At 41.4% G+C, this 18,543-nt stretch overlaps 1 protein-coding gene across 6 annotated transcripts in view; it reads right to left on the bottom strand.

Annotated features, from left to right (window-relative positions):
- DENND2B (DENN domain containing 2B) overlaps positions 1–18,543 on the bottom strand; it is a 177,799-nt gene that overhangs the window by 105,684 nt on the left and 53,572 nt on the right. Inside the window, exon 1 of one of the 6 annotated variants that reach the window (XM_074884449.1) lies at positions 1,516–1,534. The exons of the other annotated variants lie outside the window; for them this stretch is intronic. The gene's annotated coding sequence lies outside the window, so the exon portion shown is untranslated. Of the gene's footprint in view, positions 1–1,515; positions 1,535–18,543 lie in introns of those variants that run through there. 6 annotated transcript variants of the gene reach the window in all.

Below are 18,543 nucleotides of genomic sequence, written 5' to 3'. Positions count from 1 at the left end.
GTGCAAATTCTACAAAGAAAATTACATCCAGCAAGGATGTTGAGCATGTTCATAAGACTTCTCTGCTCTGGACTTCTGCTTTTATTTTGAGAGAGGTTTGTCGGTGACGGTTTGCTGTATGTAAAGTCCTTGTTGTCTCATATGTTGCAAAGATTAACCTACACTTAGCTGTCCTAGACCAATCCACTCTGTACTGCAATCAATATAATTTGCAAGGTATAGTTTGGATTGAGATCTGCATATGTTCTGAAGCCTTTTAAGACAGCCGATTTTCCTATTAAAATTCCACGGATATGGGATCTGAAAAATATGGGAAAATATTAATGCTTTGGTCTGCCCCACTGGGCAGAGACCTGGAGACATAACAGGAAGGCATTACAGGGAAGAACTACAGTCTGCTAAGGCAAACTCATGCTTTTGAAAAAGTACCTTGTAATAAAGACAAGCTCTCAGAAATATATTAATAATAGTAACTGATTTAGTCTACTTATTTTTCTTTTTAACAGTAGCTGCAGCAGAATGTCTCTAAGCATTGAGAAGTTTAAAACAGTATGCTTTTCTGAGTGCTTAAAGGAAATCTTGCCACCTTTCAAGAGGTGTTATATAGCTAAACTTTCATTTAAGAGTCACAGCTTAGCTTTGTGGCAATTTGCCTATTCCCTTCCAGTAAAACAGATAATTATGTCCTCCCAGAACAACATCCGTTCTGATGAACTGGAAAGTCCAACAGAATCTATAAAGATTTCTGTCTTGAGAGCGCTTCTATAGAGACTCCAAAGAACATTTTTATAAGAACTACATGCTTTTATCAGGTATACCTGTTCTCTAAGCTGGGCCCCTGTAAGTTTAGCCATGCAATACCATACAAACTAACATAAAGAGGTAAATGACCTGCTCAGCAAGGACTTGGCATGGAGATACTCAGAAAGTATTAATTCAACTATCTCATTCCAAGTTTAGTCTACAGCACACAGATAGCCTAACTATGATCACATCAACAGGCTTCTTGCAAGACATGAGAATTAACTGCCTTCAAAGGCTAGACCTAAAGACTGGAGAAAGAGACCTTGTGCTATCAGAAATGTGTACATGCCTGAGCCATGTTACACTCTAGTGTAATCTCTAAGTGAGAAAACAAGATCAAGCCATTCACACAGCTATATATATCCAAGTCCCTGATTGAGAACAAGTGACAATGTTTGTGGATAACAGAGCCAAAGGAAAACAGTTTCAAACTTCTCATCTTTATGACACTGCAAAAGGTATAGATCTTAACTGGTATTAACTCCCCAATCTCATCCAAAGTTTCCCTCCCTACAATTCACAGACAGCCTGTTTCCAATCAAGTCAGTGAACAGCCTCTCTGCTAGGCTTTCACAGCTAGGTGACAAGTTTACTTCCCACACAAACTTCCTAGTATAACCAACAGTGGTGGTGGACTTGGTTGTCATTGCAATCTGGCATTTATCTTCCCTCAAGCTATTTTTTTCCCCTTGAATTGAAAACAGGCAATACCTGGTGGAGAGAACAGACCTCACTTGAAACACACTGCAGTCCAAAACTTGCGTCCAAATGTAAGAACTCAGCGCTAAGCTCTTCTATTACCTTCAGCATGCTCAGGCAATTGCAGCTTTGAAATGAAAGGAAAACAACGTGAAAATCAAAGACACCAGTGCTACTGTGCAGATTCGCTTACCTTATGAAGGAATTTTCACTAATACTAGGGACCATGCTTCTCAGACTATGGAGGGCATATTGTATTGGAAAAACTTCTGAATATAATTATGGGAGCTCTCTGGTGCTTAGGGTGTTTGCTTAATCTTGCTTGCTTCAGTATTAAAAAGAACGAATAGAGTTTTGTTTGTGCTTTGCGCTCTTACATCATTGGAATTGTACCTCAGCTGAAGAAGCTGGTCTGAATCCAGCCTTTGTACTGAAATTTTCTTCCTTTCTGCATACAGGAAAGAGGTATTGATTTGTGCCACATCTAGTAAAGTCACCAACAGCCACTTTTCACCTAGTAGCCTATACAAGACTTCCAATTTAGATAAATTACAGCTATTGCTGTACCAGCAGGGAAGTAACTTCACTATGACTTCTACCAGTGCTTAAAGAGCTCTCACTGAATATAACAAGTTCACATTTATTGATAAATCAGACTGGAATAAACTGAACACTCCTTTAAAAGTGACTGCTCCCCAGGGAAGCAAGAAAGTATATTGCTGCTATTGAATCAGAAGTTAGTATTTTCCTGTGTAGGCTGAAGAAAAGGTTTGTATTTTAAAAAGTACATTGACTAGTTCAAGCTTAACTATCTTGATTTGAGACACCAGGGTAGAAAGAGTTCACAATACTTAACAGTACAATTTCCTGGTATTATTATAAGCTCAGAGGAAACTTAACTATATGTTTCGGTGGCAGTGTGAACTCACATGGCTTTAGCCAGTCAGGAAACACACCGTCAATACTGCCCTTAAAACTGATGTCAATCTAAAATGCTACAGTCTTGTTTCCTCATGCCTACGCTAGCCACACATTCTCACCCCATCCTTCATACAGCTGTCTGGTTCAGGGAACTGATTCATCTGAAAATCAACAGTCTGAAGTTTTTTTTCCCTTTTGGGAATGCTGATTTTCAGCCATTCATTTGGGTTCTTCTGGACTGTCAGGAAAACATACCTTTTAAATGTCTTCAAAATATGTGTTACTTAAAACTAAATTTACATGCTTTCTATTTAAGACAGAAATCTTCGTGATTGTGGACAGCATTCTAAATGTTATAGGCTCCTACAGTGTATAAAATACAATTGTGGCCTTGCAAACATGAAAGCTATTTTTGCGTTTAATTTTTTGAGAACAAAAAGAGACAAAAAGGATAGAAACGTTCACCAAGATATCTTCTCTCTGACATGAATGCAACAGAAACTCATGTATTTAATGTGACAAAAACTCTTAGATTTCATACATGAATATTTGGTTTTAGATGCAAAGCATCTGCATTTACTCTCATTTGGCTTCAGCAAGCAAAATGTGTGCACCTCAGATCTGGATCAGACTTTACTACAAAAAAGTGACTTCTGGTTTCCTTCTGCTGCACTTGAGGGTCAGTCACGGTCTGGTAAGTCTTCTCAACAAGGCCTATAATAAACTTAATGAACCCTGGTTTGTTGAAAGCCCTTAGTAATCACATTTTGCAAAAAAGGCTTAGTACAAAATAATCAGAGGCATATATATTTTGTCTTTGCAACACAGATATGTCTACGATAACCAGACATCACTGTGAAAACAGCTTACTTACAAATTGTGTCTAACATGCATCACAATTCCTTGGTATTATTCTTCCTTGTCCTTTCCCTTCATTCTCAGGATATTTGCATGAAAACACCCATTCAAGTCTCAGGAGCTCACCTGCTCCTGTTGCTTATTCCTCCATGAAGTCATAGTCCTCTAATTGCAACATCAACATCATTTGCACAATAATGAATTGTTTCTTGTGACACAACAGATTATAATTTTGCTAAGGAATGAGAGTAGATTAGCTTTAATGAACAAAGATTCTTTTTCATTAATATTTTTTGCATCACAAAGAATATGAGAAATGAGAAAATAGACTGTCCTTTGGTATTTCCCACAGGGTGTCACCAGTCCCTAAAAACATCACAATACAATTCCAAGCACAGTTCATTGCTTAGTACAGACTGCCTGGGAGCAGGGGCTGCAGGGGAGGCACAAAGGGAACAAACCAAGCTGCAAGTCTTAGTAAGTCTTAAAAGGAACTTCCCTGTTGAGCTGACACTGATGATTGAACCTTCCTCACCCCAAGGCTGACTGACAGTCTGCCGGACAGCTGAGAAGCTTCCTGACTTTGCAACTACTGTTGGTTTTGATTCATTAGAGCATCATGCGAGGCAAAACACAGGTCACAGCTATAATACAGAGCAAGCTGCTGGCCCCGGTGGTGTTAGCACACCTCCCTTCCTTCCTGCCAGACACATGTGGCTCCCACTCAGAGCACCACCAGAGCGCAAACTGCAAAATTAATAGCAGTTATATGCCTCATACAAGGTTTTAATAATATGTGATGGGGGGAAGGGGAATCTTGATGCAGCTGCGTAGGGACTTGAGAGAGGGGGATTCGGTCTTCATTTTGTCATACATTTTTTATGAGTCACTGGGTAAATGGCTTGAGTTATGCTAGTTGAGCTATTTCCTGACTACTTCTGTGTATGGACATCTTTCCTAGAAGCAAGCTGTGCTACCCAGGAATGTCTGAAGCACACTTGGCCATACAGACTGTAGCTTAACAAGATCTCTATTATACTGTACTTTAAACCTGAATTAACTTTCCAGTGTAGGCAAATTACCTTAATTTTAATTTCTCAATTTGTACTCTATAAAGCAGAAACAAGTCAGAACTTGTCTGTATGCTGAGGAGAATTTACAGTATCCTAATTACTCCACAAGAACTCTCCACGCAGATGTTCTTAGTACATGTTTAGGGTGGGTAACACACTTTCCAAATTACCTTGTATAAAGGCATGCTTAGGAGTAAGAATATAACCAGTGAATTACCTCAGAGCAGGCAGTGAGCTATAAATTAATAACTTGGCTTCCCAGTGCCTGCACAAACAGACACTTGAGCTGCATCTCCCCTACCCAGAGAGACAGCAGTGAAGATGACACAAAGCCTGAAAACCCTTGAAATGGACTTTCATTTTGTAACTGACTATTTGTGACAATGTGGACAATGGTGCCAGATTGAAGGGTTTAAATGGCCAGCTTGGCCACTGCAGCTGGTAGCGCTATTTTAATCTATTTTCAGAAGGCCACGAGACTTCTTTGAGCATGTTTGCCTCAGACTACTTCTGCAGAGCCCTTCCTGAGATCACAGAGGAGGAAAGACACCAAACAAAGGCTGGGGTGGCCAGGGAGACACTTTGCTTCCAACACCCACACAGAGAAATGGTTGGTGATGGCAGGAAGGGAGGAGGAACAGATTTGTACCTCATCCTGGCTCTCCTCCCCTGACAGAGTAAGTGGCAAAAAAAGGAAATGGTGTAAAAAAGAAAGGAAAAAGGAAAGACAGATGTGGTAGGGTGGGGGGGGGGGGGGGGGGGGGGGGAGAAAAAATAGGAGATCTTAGTGGAAAAGCAAACAAAACAGCAAAATGAGAAATAAAACAAGGATTGATGAAAATGTTAGTCCCAAAACCAATGAGACAAGTTAGGTCCTCTGCCACACTGAGTATTCAGGTTCAGGCATGCTTTGCTAAGAGATGAGGTGACCTTCAGTATGGTGGCCCTGGCTGTAAATAGAGAGAGAAACAAAGTGCTTGCATTGTTCAAGTCAGAGCAATAAAGGAAAAGCCCTGGATCAGCACTATATGTGTATATATATATAGATCAGTACATAACTGCCTTTCTACAGTGCTAAGCAGAAGGGAACAGGCAAGATGGCTAACAGGAGTAGAAGAAAATCTGAGACCATTTAAGGACCAAGTTTGCACAGAGATCCAAACAGTGTTCTGCTCCCAGAAAAGGCTGTAAAGAGCATTCAGCAAAGGACAGCCTGAGGATAACCAACTCTCCTGGCCAATGCAGATGTCACCAGGAACACTAACTTCAGAGGAAGGTGGCAAGGAGCATCTGGAGAAGGGATGTGGAATGAATGCTTCATGAGTGTCAGGAGGATTGAAAAAGAGAGGTCTTCAGCAGAAGTACCTGATGGCAACTACTGATGCTGTCATGCGCAAAGTCCTTTGAGTTCTCTCTAATACCATGCAGTAAAAGAAAACTAAATTCATCGGTACAAGCAGAAGGAAATCTGACATTGGCACAAAATGTTTTAAGTTTCAAGCAGGAGGGGAAGATCTTTTGATACCAGTGCCTCAATAAGGTCAAGAACTGGTATGTGATGTTACTATGAATCTCCTTCTGTTTAGATCACTATGTCCTAGTAATTGTGTTACTGTTCCAAGTCAGTATCTCCAGGAAGCAGGTCCTGTCCGTGATACCTAAGCTGCCAATGCTAACACTTCTAGTGAAGCAACTATTAATTTGGATGGACTGTCTCAATATGATAATATAAGAGCATCCTGGGAGGATGAGGAACTGGCTGGAGAGCTCATGGATGTAAGTAGAAAATATTAGCCAAAACTGTCTTGGCTTGTACAAAGAGATGAGAACAACCTTGGGTCTGTCTCTTTTGCTCTTGGCAGTCACCCAGGGAATCTGTAGAAAGGCACAGAGAAGATCTTAATTCCCCTGTATCCAAAGTATATCCAGAAGTGACCCTGGACACAGGCATTAGCAGCAGCAAATGAGATGCCAAGCAAGTCTGTTGTTTGTATTAGGGATTTGTGCAATAACCCTTCAAGAGAGGTATCTGTTTACATTTAGAAATTATATTCTTGCACTTAAAGCAACATCTGCAGGGTGCAGGAGCTCTGAGGTGTGTTTGAGCTCTGACATGGATTTCTTTTGCAGCATTAGGACTAAGCTGCTTAGAGGCAAGATCCTCAAATTCAGTGCCAGAGAGTAAACCCCATCACCCACATTCTGGCATTTGGTTGAGTGACCCTTTTTCCCTGAAGTGGTCCTATTTTTCATACGCTACTTCAGAAACTTATGGTTTGATCACTCCTCTACCAATGAGCCAGGAGTAACTTTATGACTTACATCACACAAAAGCAGTGAGGACATGTTCTTTTGTAAGTTCAAGTTCTCCAGAAACATGCTGGGGCCCAGACATGCGGCTATCACTAATGGTAAACATATCAGTAACAGAGACAAACCATCCCTCACCAGCTTCTGCAGTCATCAAAACCACCCTCTCCTGTCTGCCACAGCTGCCCTCCTGCAAACTGGCATCTCCTGGGGCAATGAGCACCTGTTTTGTGCACAGTGGTTTTCTGATTCTGATCCCCTTCATGTTTATGAACCTCTTGGGTCCTGCCTACCTCTTCTTCAGACACTACACGTTCTAAGCCAAAACAAATAAAACCTGGCTCCCTGGGACGATAAGCCACAGCGGGGTGTGAGCAGGCTGACTGAGAGGGTATGGTCCATGCCCTGCCTGCCTAAGCTCCATCTCCCACCCCAGATGACTGAACAGACAGAAAGAAAACATGGGAGAGAAGCATGGTGACATCAAAATGAGTGAACCTCAACCTTCCTCCTAGCCATGTCACTGAAACAGAGAAAGCACACTGAAGAACAGGGAGGAGGGATGAGGACCAGACAAACATCAAAAGAGTTTCAGACTGGTAGAACAAGGATGAGATGAAGGGTAGCTAACATACTGTGTCAGAAAAACACAGGTGGGAAACAAGGAATTTAAGAGAAGATATTTTTAGAAGAAAAAAAAGGCAGTAAGAAACACCAGGAGAGAATAGAAATACGCTCCCCTTCTTTCCCTCCACACTGGGAACGCATTCCATGTCCCCCAGAGAAAGCAGTCCATCTCTCCTCATGCTCAGCGAGGTTTTCATTCTATGGCTAAAGTTTTCCTCATGGAACAAACTTTGAATTTTCCTAAACATAGTTCAAGAAAAAGGGATCTGTGATACTGTGGTCACCTGGTGTGAGACTTTACTGAAAGAGACAGAAGCTCCTGCTGTCCTGCAAAGCAGGTACAACTCTACAAGTGTGGGAAGCGTCCAAACTCTGGGTAGCTGCTCATTCAATACACAAACACAAACTCAAATCCAAACTCAAGGTTTTTGAGTCCCTAATTCATGAGTAGAAGCCTCATCCCACACACACATACAGCTCTGTAGTGACTGCAGGAGACTAGCAGTTCCCAGACTCCTGCAGTTTCTTTAGAGAATTGACTCTAGGGGGTGAAAAAAGAGGGGAGAGGAGAAAGGACAAAGAATATTGGCAGCTATACCAGAATCACGATAACATAAACTAAGCACAGCAAACTATTTCTTATTGCTTTTGTTAACAAAAATTATAGTAGCTATAGCAACATAAAAGGGGGGGGAGGGGGCAAAAAAAAAAAAAAGCCTGAGACTTTTTAAAATCCCCAAAGAACACAGCTTTCTAATATGGAAAAATCAAGATTTATTGCACCAGCAGCTCCCACAAGGCAGTGCTATAGTAGTGCACAATGGTTTCAATTAAAAGCACGAATCATTAACCGGTGCAGTTGGGCTTAGTAGTTGGCAGACAACATCATCTCTTCCAGTGAGCCATGACTTCTTCAGGGACTGAACTAGATTCTCTTGCTGGGTGATGTGCCCTTCAGTCCTGTTTCTGGTGGCTTTACCTCATATCCTCTGTCAAGCCCTATGACAGAGTGACTAATGCCGCTGCTCAACAGAGAAAATCAGGGAAAAAACTCCTGGGCTCGAGTCCTTGTGCATATATAACCCTTTCCAGTCATCACACACTGATACCCTACGGGCACTGCCCACAGCACGGCACTGCACACTCAGCAAGCATCTCAGAGAGAAAAGCATTTCAGTCCCCTGCTGCCTGTGTGTATTTTTCTTCTCAAATACACACACTCGCAAGCTGAAAGAGGGGAGGAATGTCTGGCACTTCTGCGGTGACTATCTGGCAGAAGCACCGCTCCATTTTCTGGCAACTCAGCCAGGGTCTTAGAACAATTATTTCAGTTCCTGATTCGAGCACTAGAGACAGAAGATCAAGTTACATTTCTCTCCAGCCATCAACACTAATTCAGTTTTCACTAAGTCAGCCTTGCTGGAATTTCACTCTTCCACACTAAAACAAAAAAGGAAAGTGTGAATCAACACTGAAAAGCCATTAGAAGAAACATAAGGAATTTCAAAAGTTGCCCTTCACAAATGTAAAAAATACCAATAAGATCCATAGAGAAGGGGCTGTTTCTTCCTAGAAGGGATATTTTTATAAGGTAAAATGATGAAGAACTGAATCTATTGCAAAGGAAATGGTGCCATGGTCCTCAGTTATATCCACTAGCTTTATAATTACAGTGTAAATAAGCTTTCTTCTCTTACTACTACAAGCTGGTTTGTGAATTTGTAGAGAGCATCTTCCCAGCTATCGTTCAGTCACAGGTGTACGCAGCTGTCAGAAGAAGAGGCGCTTTTCTCAAGAAAAGAGTTCAGCTCCCATAGCACTGACCTTTGTCATCTGCATGAAAGGAAAGTTTTGACAAGCTACCACAACCATAAGTGTTATAAATCTCCTTTCATCAGGCCTCCAACCACTAGACAGTGAAACAACTGGAAACACTTAAACCTGTTTTAACATTCCTTGTAGTAGGAGGCAGCAAAACACACACCCACCCACCCACCGGAGCCAACTACAGCCACCTAACCGCTGTGGACTGCGGCTCCTGCCAACAGAGGGTTTCTGTTGAGGCTTCCTGGAGGAACAGCCATTCCCAGCAGAGCGAGGAAGCCGGGCAACAGCCGCAGACACGCTAGCTCTGTTCCCGTGCACGCCGCATTCACAGCGGCAGAAGGGAGCGAGGGGGTTTTTGACAGAGGCAAAACAAACCCACAAACAAACCGTGAATGATATCAAATACCTTTTAAACCTTTCGAGGCTGTGAGATGGTATTTGATGATTTGAAAGAGCTTTCCTTTTATGAAAATGATTTATGTACTGCTGTGTACCTGACATGTTAGAGTCCTCTCAAGAGACCAACTGCTGTTCCAAAGAACTTACACTTCTATGATAGGAATTTCATAAATGAAGGCACTAACTATCTTCCCAGATGCAGGCTTGAATAGACCCACTGTACTGGTGAGTTCTGCTGAGGGAACAATCTTTCTTCACAGTCCACAGAGCGGGAGTAAACCTGATGCACAGCAGCATTACAGACTTAACTGTTTCATTCTTTCATTGGAGAGGACCAAGACCTGCAGGAGCAGCCGGACAAGCACTGCCGCCCATGAGCCCTGCAACCGAGACCCCATCACACGGCATCGTGCAGGCTGCTCCCACGCTGCATCTTGCATGAGTGATTCAGACTTTCCAAACCCCACTTCTCTGCTCGCTTTGCAAGTCTTAACAGCTGTAATGCCAGAGAGGGCACAAGAGTACACAGCCTCAAAAATGTGTCAAGAAGAAAGCGTGATCCCACGCCCTTCCAGTCAGCTGGATGTGTCCAGGAAGAACAAGTAGCCAGTGCGTTCAGGAATAGAGTCCCCTTTCTCGTTTTCAGATTGGCTGCAGTGCTGTAATGGGCTATCGCTTATGTTTAACAGTATTAAAACATGTAACATGAACTTGAAATATTTGTATGAAATGATTAATTTTTTCCAGACAATATTTGGATTGTCACTCCGGCACCAGCGTTTCTACCCAAAGTTTTAGCACTGGTGTTCCTACTTTAACTCAATTCAAAACTGTGAGTAAAATATAATTTAATAGCAATTTGATTTTGCAATGATCTCATTGAAAAAGCATATCCAGCATTGCCCTTGCAACACAGAAACGGCCACAGGATAAGCCTGAGGGACATAGATTAACACTCAGATCAGATACAATTTCAGCCCCTTCTCCCTTGCAGGGAATGTTTTGGCCTCTTGCCAAGCAGAGAGCATTCCACACACAGTAGGGTAAATTCAGTATAGCACCCATATGGAAATATCTTCTTCAAGACAAGGCCAGGGTGTAAAACCTATTATCTGAACACACGTGCTCTTACTCCGAAAGTGAATGGGCCTACAGCAAAAGTTTAACTAAAACTTTTCCCATCTCATGGGAGTACATATTTGAGCAAACTTTTGAATGGTAGTGTCGTACACCCCAGCAGTGAAGCTGGCATTCATCTTCCTTTTTTCTCATGGATTTAAGATGAACACAGTAGAGGTCTAATTCAGATCTGCTCCCTATAGAAGACTATTTTTATTGTCTCTTTTAAAGTGTGATTACTATAGAAAAGTAACACTGCATCATCAATCTGACCTTCAGAATTACACCTGTCTACTCCCAACACATCACAAACAAAAATGTCAAAACAGATTTGTAATGATCAGTCATAACATATAATTCACCTATCGAAAGGGCAAACCTGAATTCTACTCAGCTTTCATAGAGTTTATGCTTATGCAAGTTGTCAGCTAAACTCTATGGTTTCAGGTACTCCTTTGCTAGTGTTCATAGAGGATGCTATCAGAAATTAAATCATATCCCAGGCTTCTGTCCTGTCTCCTACTCCTTCACTGTTCTTCCTTCAGCTGTATGCACACTCATCTTTCCAATACCAGTAAGCAGAGAACTGAAAATGTGAATCTACAAATAGATAGTTACAAATACATAGGTGCAGTTATGCACATATATGCACAATACTGCACACACAATTTGTTAATAAGATTCACAAAACTTGTCTTCCAGTAAGTAAATTAGCCAGAAAGTATACACAGAGTATAAATAATGCTTTCCTACTAAAAATTCCATCATCATAAAACAAATACAGCCTTTGAGGCTTATAAAATCTCTTACGTGAAAACTCTTCAGTTTCCGCTTCATGTGAACATATTTTTTTCCTGGGTTTGATTAACGAACAAATCTAAACATTCAAGACAGAAATGAATCCGTTTTGTCTGGCATGAAGTCTGCATTACCAAATTCCACGTGGTTTCTAGTTGATACCACAAACTTGGCCACAGTTCATTCAAAACTCAGTCCTAGTCCTCCAAAAGGTAGGGAAATACCTGTGAAACTTTTTATGATGCTGAGACAGTGATTTGCATTACAGAGGCAGAAAGAATCCTACCTGTGCCTACTGCAAAGTGGGCAAAAGCTGACTAACAGCAGATTTCATCCTGCTAGACAAAATAAGTGTCTTGTGCAACTCCAAAAGGTAATGATTTATGAGATTATGAATACACTTCAAATATCTTTTGTGGCTATCTACTCATCTGATTATTTGGTGCTGAGGTATTTTAACTGGTAATTTGCCTTGATATTTGTAGGAGTTATAAATGCACCAGGATTCACAGGTTCCCACAGAGCACAAATTCCTGCAGTTTCCTGATGGAATAACTGCATCTCTTTTCTGGTGTGTGCCTAATAACTTGATAATCTGAACTCCTACCTCATTTTCCCCAGACAAATCTTTTCCTGTTTAACCTGAAGGAAGAATGCACAGTGGCACAGCCATATACATCCTATGTTTTAGATTCCAGAGTCATGCTAAGGATCCTTTTCCTGATCCTAGGAAGTCTAAGGGTGTGAAAACATTAAATTCACTTTAGTTGAATCTTGACAGCAGCTATACTCTAGGTGGAGCTCTAAAGAAAATACACAGGTGAAGATAGTTTGAAGTTTGAGGGCTTTTTTCCAAACTGCAGTTTAACTTCATAGCACAGTTTCAAGGTATTATCACTGCTGTTCCAGACATCGACATTTTCTTAACCATTTGACCAGTCTTCCTATTAAAAAGCCAATACAGTTGGAGTTTCTGAGAGTGACAAATTTGCCTCGTACTGTAGCTGTATCACCAAAACTTCAAGCAACTGCTCCATTTATTTCTCACGGAAGCAAGTTTTGGCCCTTCCAGTTTTAACAAGAAAACTGGAGCCACAACACAAAAAATGAGAGCCCTTTGGTAATGTGACCACACCCCACTCATTCTGCTCTGTGCCCAATATCCCCACCCAGCCACAGATACACAACGGAGAAATACCAGTTGTTGAAACTTTGCAGATGGCAACTCCAATATTGTGCCATTTTGGACTTTCTCCTCAAAGGATCACTCCACATGGCTTCTTTTATAGGGTCAGGATTTCTTTTCTTGGGGGGATGGATATTTGGGCATGGAAAATAGCTGTGGGCATGAACAATGGGGAAATAGCATTTATAAACTGAAATAAAGTCTTTCAATTTGTGGAAACAGCTGGAGGGAGGAATGAATCTTATGAATAACATAGCTGAAACTGAACAGACTGTTGACAGCAAGTTCTTTCAGATGCTAACTATGGCTACACTCTTACATGACCATACAACACTTAAATCTATAACTAAAGAAGATTTCATGCACAATGATGTATCCAGCATTTTCTGTTTTACTATGCTGTGATTAACCAGTCCATCCTTTCCCTACACGTAATTTTTAGGGAAGAAAGAGTAGTTTCTTCTGTGTTTTGTGTACTTAATGGTGCTATACACGTGCTAAAATGAGCATTTTTTTTCAGTGCTATGCGAGAGGCACATATACCTGTGCCAACATAGAGATGCTCACCGAAAGGAAGGAGATGGCCCATGAAAGGAAGCACACACTACTTGCAAGTCTTTGACTTGCTGGCACAAACAGCACAGTCTCCATGTGGACTATTCAAAGGCAGTTTTGCAAAGCACCAAATGGACCTTCTGTACAGGAACTACAGCATGGGCTGAACATCCCCAAGGTAAGGACAGCAGCTTGGCTTCAAGGGAATACATGTGGACATGGATCTGCCTTACAGGTGAAGTAGAGCCAGGCTTCTACTTCTTCCAGCCTCTCACTGTCCTGCTTGTATCTCCTCCCTGCTCATTTGATTTGGTGCATAGCATCTGTTCTTCTCCTGCTGATAGAAAACAGACTTCCAGCAGACACCACTGCTCCAGGCAACTACCAAACACTACCTTCATACAATTCTCAGAAACACTTAACAGAAGTCTTATTCCCATGCCCAGCAATGGTTTGTGTACTCAGGAGCTGACATATCTTTGCAAGTCAATAGAATGCAACTGTGTGAATCATTTATGTGCTTTTGAAAAAGGTGAATCACCCTCAACACAGCTGATATAAACTGGATGTTATCTGCTTTAAGCAGGCAATTCATTCAATGAAAAAGTATTAAGCTAGGCAGTCAGCCTAGGGTGTACGTGCATAGACACCTTGGAGGGAGCATCTGCTGAGTTTCATGTTTCCCAAAACAATGAGGCTTTCAGGTATCAAGAAGTAATCACACTTCTTACAAGAAACAAGAGTGAGACTTCAAGTGTATGTCATTCAGTACAACACCTTTTCAATACAGCATCTTTTCAGAGTAACTCCACAAGTGAATGCCCAATGAAAATAGACAATAAATACAGAGCCAAAATTCCACATGAGAAAACACCTTAGTAATGTCTCTAAATGTATTACAGAAATCTTTCAAAACACTGCCAGCAAGGTACTTTACTGATGCTAAGAAGCAGCACATCTATTTCAATAAAAATTTTTCTTTTTCTCATGGAAGAAAAAAAAGCTATTTGCCAGATAAATCTTTTCTTTCAAAGCTACCCTGCTTCAGCCAAGCCCCATTATTCATTGTGCTGTTAGACAAGATTGCTTTGATGTCAATGGATCATACAGAAGATTTAACACAGTAATCTGAAAAATTCGGTGGTAAGGTCAAGGGTAAACTAAGGTAAGAAGTGTTTACCTAGTTCTAATTTAGTTAAGAGCTTTACTTGCTTCACATAAACCCATGAAGTTGATCAACTTGTTTGGTTTATTTTATATATCTAGCACTACATACTCAAAACTTCCATCTTCTGTTATGACTACTGCCTGACTTGTCCAGTCACCTAGAAACTCAACCATCTAAGGAGAAACAAAGACTAAATTAAAACACTCTTGTCTATAAATAGTCTGTGCAGAAGACATCATGCTTCTGTAATCAGTTATTGAGTTTAAGATTACAGGTTCATGTTTCAGAAAACAACAGCTACAGAGACATGAAGAAGGGGAAAGGACATGACCAGCATTATGGAAAAACACCATGCCCAGAGAGTTTGGAACTACTTGATTTTTAATTTACAGAATTGTCCCTACTGATAAAGCTGTCAGCCCAAAAGCTCAGTGAAATCAAAACCCAAATATTTTAGTCTGCTTGCTCAGTAAACACAAAATTAGAAGCAGTATTTCTATTAGGTTTTTTCTGTGAATAATAATAGTTCACAAGTAGGAAAGGTGCACTGTTTCAACACCTGTCTACTCAACAGCAACAGTCTCACAAAATACAGTCTTTGTGCCAACACACTGAATCCTGAAGTACTTTTACTCCCAAAATCAACAGAGGTTTGCCTGAATGATTAAGGGCCCCTGTTGCTTCCACTAGGCATCACAGGGAGTTCAGGCATCTGGACTTAAGGCCAAGGGCCACTGTATTTTAGTCTGAATCTTATTTCTAAGGCTTACTTTAAATAGCACCAGTGAGTTCTACAAACTCAAAAAAACAACCCCAGGAACTGAGGACGGGAGAAGAAAGGTTGACTTTGAATGAAGGGACTCAAAGGCCCTGTTCACACTGGACAAGTAATTTGAGTCTTTTTCTTAGCCAACAAGTGGTGTTCTGTTATATGCTTTTATTCAGGGCTGTGGGGAGATGAAAGGTTTCACACAGACGTGTAGAGGCAGGGGAGGTGAGGCAGGGTCTTCCTAAGGATTTGTTATGAATGAAGATAGGCATGGCTGTAGAAATACCAGGATGCCTGCTTTGTACAAACACAGCAGACAGACAGGTCATCAGGTTTATAGTCCAAAGGACATAGAAACATAGAACCATATGGTTTGGGTTGGAAGGGACCTTAAAGATCATCTAGCTCCAACCCCCCTGCCATGGGCAGGGACACCTTCCACTAGCCCAGGTTGCCCAAAGCCCTGTCCAACCTGGCCTTGAACACTGCCAGGGAGGGGGCAGCCACAGCTTCTCTGGGCAACCTGTGCCAGGGCCTCACCACCCTCACAGGGAAGAATTTCTTCCTTAAATTTGATCTAAATGTACCTTCTTTCAGTTTAAAACCATCACCCCTCATCCTATCCCTACCCTCCCTGATACAGAGTCCCTCCCCAGCTTTTCTGTAGCCCCCTTTAAGTCCTGGGAAGCCGCTCTAAGGTCTCCCCAGAGCCTTCTCTTCTCCAGGCTGAACCCCCCCAACTCTCTCAGCCTGTCCTCATCAGGGAGTGCTCCAGCCCCCCTGAGCATCTTTGTGGCCTCCCCTGGCCCCGCTCGAGCAGGTCCATGTCCTTCTGATGTTGGTGCCCCCAGAGCTGGACACAGCACTGCAGGTGGGGTCTCACGAGAGCAGAGTAGAGGGGCAGAATCCCCTCCCTCAACCTGCTGGCCACACCGCTCTGGATGCAGCCCAGGATATGGTTGGCTTTCTGGGCTGTGAGTGCACAGTGCTGGCTCATAGACATGACAGAGACAATTTTACACTGACTAAATCTAAAGCAAGCTCCTACTTTCTACACAGATCTCTTTGATAGTTCATCAGCACCTTTAGTCTCAGTTGCTTCCCATTGTTCTTCTCACCAAAGTCCCCAGTAAGCCCTTAGAACATGGGCAATACATGGGGTTTGAGGTTTGTTAGGGCTTGGGGAGTGTGAAAACTAAAGTTCTCTTTGGGCACTATAAACAACAAAAAAACCCCACACTGCCTCTATCAGACAGTGAATGGACCCCTCAAGAACTAGTTTCAGAAAAAACTATGATTAAAAATTGTATTGGAAAATAGTCAAGTTATGGTTTATGAACAAAAAAGCATTAAAAAAAATTACATTGGAACTTCCATTAAGAAACCAGAAATAGAAATGTAGGTACAAATAACTATTTAAAGTAATGTAAGGTAAGAATTTTAAAACACCACTTAAATGGATTTGACAGATTCCTACCCTCTGTTTTAAGAAAACATTCTGGAGAACAATTCACAAGCATGTTGGTTCTCCTAATTTATCTCAATTGCGTAACAATTTACAAAGCTTCACTAAAAGACTTGCAACATCCTTTCCCTCTTTGCTGCCTGCACACCTCCTTACCAGTGAAGGCTATTTAAGAAAAGCTGAAAACAAGCAAAATTTAAAGTCATAATCATCAGTTGAAAGGAAAGGGTGTAAGTAATCCTTCTACATAAAAAATAAGGGACCCAAAGGATCTGCCAGTACAGCTGCTTCTGTCACTTCAGATACTCCCTAGTTCTTGTGACAACATTGTTTTCAGTCTAAATTGCTGTTTACTTGTCTTCTGACTCTTGTCCCTCTTTCCCTCAGTTCATTTATAGAGAAATATCAAAGCCCCTCCTAGCCTTCCTTTTGCATTGTTTTTTGCAAAGCTCCACTCCTCTGTCTGTTTTTTGGTCCTCTGTGATGTTGAGCATGCTGACAGCTATTCTCTGTGCTGGCTGCAGGTCAAATATCACCCATTTGAATGTGGATGACCAGAATCACCCACAGTCTGCCAGAGGGATGCTGCTCTGTGCCTTCCTTATCTCCACTGAAAGTATGCACATTAGATTAGGTTTGCCATTTTCACCACATTTTGTTACTAATCAGTGCACCCAGTTTCTTGTCCTCATCTTCAGGTGATGACACTGCCATCAACCAACTCAGCTGTGTAGGAGAAGCAAATTTAACTGCATATTTCTTTTAGTGAACATTTTAATGGAGATAGGGGATGAAATCAGCCTTGAGATGCTCATGTGGCAGTTCATTAATAACCTCCCTACAATATGATATTGTTCTCACAACACTAGCCCTTATCTTTTCATCCTTACCAAGTCACTTCCCAGTTGCTCTACTGATCCAAATTTCTCTCACTTAGTAGTTTCCACTGTGGTTCTGCTGGCAAGCGGAAGTCCAAAGAGAACAAACCTGCCACTTCTCTGCCTCTGCAATAGAGCTACAAGAGAGATATTAGATTAGTCACCACAATCTACCTTTGACTTTTAAACTCCAAGACTCCACATATTCTTTCCCTCCAAATTGGTTAATCATGATCAGAATCACTGATCTGCATTTTTTCCTCTTCTGCAACAAAGATACTATATGTGCAATTTCCAAGCACATGGTAGAAGTCCTGCCCTTAAAGGTTTGCTGCTGCACCAGCTGCTTTCATGTGCCTTTTATTCTATCATTTCTTCTTTGCCTCCATGGCCAATCTTATTCATCAGGTCAAAAATATTCACCAACCCCTTTCACTCCCTTGGGAATGAAGGCAGAGCACAGTTCAGTTTCTTCATACTCTGAGCAGTCACTAGTCACTAAAACATTCTTCTCATGCTAACTATCCCACCTATCCCATGACTCTTTCCTACTTCTGTTTTCATAAATTTTGGGGAAAAAAAACCATACTTTGTTTATTTTAATATCCTTAGCAGCATCTAATCCAACTTCACCTCTGGCAGTCCTCACTTTGTGTTTATGCTTCTTGACCTCAAAATTGTATCTTCATTTCCCCATGAGTTTTTTTCTCCTTTCACTGCAGACTTTTCCTATTTCTTCTTTGTGGCTATTCCCTGGGACTCCCTTCCTGAGAGAATGACTCTTGGTGGCTCTAGAGTCCCTAACTTCAGGAAATTCCAGGCCTACTTCATACTTAGGTACCTGTCCAGGTCAGCCCAGCTCATGCTACTAACTAGTTGTTACAAGTCTATCACAATTTGGTCTTTGAAATATGAAGCCTTGTTACAGAGTCATTTTTAATTGTTCCCATTTATTTTAAAAATAAGAATAATTGATGTTTTGAAAGATTGTTTGAGTGTTCTATTCGACCAGAGCTCCTTCATCTCCTTATTAATTACTAAAACCAAAGCAAAACCAAAACTCTCTTGTTAAGTGACGAAGAAATTC

Source organism: Strix uralensis, chromosome 15, assembly GCF_047716275.1.
Source record: "Strix uralensis isolate ZFMK-TIS-50842 chromosome 15, bStrUra1, whole genome shotgun sequence".
In the NCBI taxonomy this organism is placed as follows: domain Eukaryota; kingdom Metazoa; phylum Chordata; class Aves; order Strigiformes; family Strigidae; genus Strix; species Strix uralensis.
The sequence above is the reverse complement of the archived record's forward strand: the minus strand, read 5'-3'. Positions and strand labels throughout refer to the sequence as shown.